The 3389-nt window shown below is 29.4% G+C and overlaps 1 long non-coding RNA gene across 1 annotated transcript; it reads right to left on the bottom strand.

Moving 5' to 3' along the window:
- Nucleotides 1–1777: 1777 nt before the first annotated feature.
- On the bottom strand, nt 1778–3187 carry LOC126909703 (uncharacterized). The gene is made up of 4 exons (XR_007705090.1): nt 3085–3187; nt 2846–2914; nt 2185–2259; nt 1778–1968 (listed from the first exon to the last, which is right to left on the bottom strand). It is a non-coding gene; the product is annotated as an uncharacterized LOC126909703 (long non-coding RNA).
- Between the last annotated feature and the right edge of the window lie 202 nt (nt 3188–3389).

Here is a 3389-nt window from a genome sequence, read left to right as displayed (position 1 = left end):
AGGTAAAATGGCATTCTAGTGCGGTGCACAACTAGCCATCCTACAGTCTAGCTGCCTTATACAAACACTTAGATTATTTTTATTAATAGCCCCATTTACTTTTTCTTTGTTTATCTATAAACTTATATATTTTTTTAATAATATTTCCTTTTTTATTTTCCCCTTTTCATCTTTCTAAAGCTCTTAAACATTGTTATTGTGCTAAGCACTTGTGTGGTCTGGGTTCAAACATATTTTTTAAAACATATTTTTAACATAATATTTGACTGACCAACACCGCGTGTTATACGCTACGGTGCAAAGTCCAGCAAATGCCGCACGGCCGACGACGACCCGCCGCAAATGGTGCGAGAGTCTTCCTCCCGTTGTGAAAGCGACAACGTCGACCAACCGAACCGCACCCGCGCACCGTCACCTACAACGCTGCTAACCATTTTGCCGTCCAAGGATCACGCCGGACATCGCGTCGTCGACGCCAGCGAAAGTGCCGCGATATTATGCGAAGATTATTATTACTGTGTTTATCTTTTCGGTTTGTTTTATTTTTGTTAAAATAATCTGTTGTCGCTCATTTAATAAACGGCCCACGGGTCTCTACCCTCAAAACCAGAGTCGACCACATTTTTGCGACGTAAGTCGTGTCAGTGTATAATGTAAATGTTTGTAGGCTTTACTTCTATTTTCACCTTAAGAAATCTGTCATTTAGGTGGTACAAGTTAAGTTCATTGTCTTTCCACTTTCCTCGTAATATCACTGCCACTCCGTTTCTTCTACTTTTCTTATTTCTACTATGAATGATTCTAAAATCTTCAGATATGAAATTACCATTTCCTGACCATCTTGTTTCACTTATACCAAATATGTCTAACTTGGCTTTCTTCATTTTATCTTTTACTTCTTCCAGCCCCGCCATTTTAATCATTGTCTTTGCATTATATATCTATATTCTAAAATAGTCCTGTTTAGTCTTTCCACAAGGTTTTCGTTGAATAACGGCCTAAATAACCTTAGATCTATTTCTGTTGGATCTTGGTGTTCGACTTCCATGATCAGTACGTCTCTCTTCATTTTCTTGTACATCATTTAATTAGTAACAGTTTCTCGGTTAGAAATATCATAAAGATCTTTAATGCAGTAGATTCCCTGTAGTCTTCTACATTCTCAAGGTCGATGGTAGATCTTTGAAAGTAATTTCTCATCTACAAAACAAGTGATAGCCCTACTATAACTAGTAACTAGTAGTTATTCATCCGCCCTTTTGGCCGTTGGTTTACAGAGTTTACTACTGATTCCAAAAGTTGGTTAGATCACTGGAATCGTCTACCTGAGATATTCCACCAGTAAATCTCAGGCTCTGGGTTCACCATACTTATAGTATATGGAAGTCATAATCTCCCAAGAGGCAAATCCCAAAAATTTTGAGTTAAATATTTGTAATATTGTTTAGCTTTAAATCAATAATATTTTTAATACAGATTTAATTTTAAATAATATTAGCCACAAGTGATCAATTTTAATTATTTAATATATCTCTTTTATCCAACATACTTTCTTTAAACTAAAATACCATGCAATAAGGAAACTATAGAAATAGAGTCACCGGTTGTCATTTATTATATGCTAATGTCATTATCTTTGGTATTTTTTAGTTTTTATATATTTATTGATTTTATATATTTATCAATTATTTATACCACATAAAATTATTTTCCTGTTTACGAGACACTGAATAATTTCTACAATTTTTGAGGATAAAATGATTAAATAAATAAAACATACAGAAATAAAAATTTAATTTAATTTTTAACTTGATAAATATAAATAAGAAAAAATAAAACATTTCTCATTAATATTTTTATTAACTATATGAGTTATGTTAACTTATAAAAAATTATACTCAGTTATATTTTTTTTGTCAATGTCCATTGGTTCTAAAATTTCTTCTGGTGACACGTCAGGATTCAATCCTAGATAAACATATTATAGATTATACAAATAGCACGTTGGAAAAACTATTTACAATAATTAAAAACGATTATTACTAACCCTATCTAATTTTATTAAAAATATACATATTCAAAATTATTATTTTGTATAGTTATAATAAAATTTATCTTAAAAATAATTGTAATGTAGATTTTTCATAATTGCAATATATTTTACTCTGTAATAAGATATAATACCTTGTTTTAAAAAATCGATTAATTCTGACGTCTTAAAATTTTCAGACTGATCTTCTATTTCTTTATCACTGCTCACTAGCAAAACAAATCTGTTCAGCTGAGTTTTATATTATTTTTTAATGTTATTTATTGTTAGTTTTAATTGAGTTAAATTATTTTGTTTTATGCCGCATCGACGGCCATTAGTATTGAAGGGCTCCCGTTACCACTTAGATTTAAGATACTCTCAAGAATTTCTAATATATGTGGTTATTAAATTATTGTCTATTCTCGTTATTTATTGAATGTACAGTTAATCGTCATCCCCAGATGACCCATTCCTGCTTCAATAATAGCGATTTAAACATGCTTAAGGTAAAATGGCATTCTAGTNGCATTCTAGTGCGGTGCACAACTAGCCATCCTACAGTCTAGCTGCCTTATACAAACACTTAGATTATTTTTGTTAATAGCCCCATTTACCTTTTCTTTGTTTATCTATAAACTTATATTTTTTTTTTAATAATATTTCCTTTTTTATTCTTCCTCTTCATCTTTCTAAAGCTCTTAAACATTTATATTGTGCTAAGCACTTGGTTGGTCTTGGTTCAAACATATTTTTGAGCCTAAATTTAATTTTTTTGTACATAGCATGTTATAAATTAAAAATTAAATATTTTACCTTGTTGAAAAATGTCTATTTTTGGCGTCCTAATGTTTTCTGACGGAACTGATTCTTCATTAGTGCTCACTATCATTACAAAACGATGAATATTCAAAATAATGTTAATTTAAATTATTTATGAGGACTAAACAATTATACAATATTTATTAAATTTTTTTTATATGAAAACTTGAAATAGCACAGATTTTTCATATTTTTAATATATTTTACTCTGTTAATTGAATATGATATTTTACCTTGATTTAAAAAGTCGATTAATACTGGCGTCTTAGGATTTTTAGACGGAACTTCTAATGCTTTATAAAAATAATCAAAATGATAATGTTAATTAAAACTGTTTATGAGAACTAAACAATTATACAATTATGTATTGTTTAAATGTGTAAATTGGCAATATGTGTCAATCTATTAGTATATAACATAACTAAATGGTTATATTATTAAGAAATAACTATAATAGTGTTATATAAAATAGTATTTCTCGTTCAGCATTTGTTTTGTCGGGTTTAAATATACAAAATGATCAGTAAGTAAGAAAACA

This window comes from Daktulosphaira vitifoliae, unplaced genomic scaffold (assembly GCF_025091365.1).
Source record: "Daktulosphaira vitifoliae isolate Bord-2020 unplaced genomic scaffold, ASM2509136v1 Scaffold_959, whole genome shotgun sequence".
NCBI classification, from domain to species: Eukaryota; Metazoa; Arthropoda; class Insecta; order Hemiptera; family Phylloxeridae; genus Daktulosphaira; species Daktulosphaira vitifoliae.
Note: the sequence above shows the minus strand (reverse complement) of the source record. Positions and strands in the feature narration are given on the sequence as shown.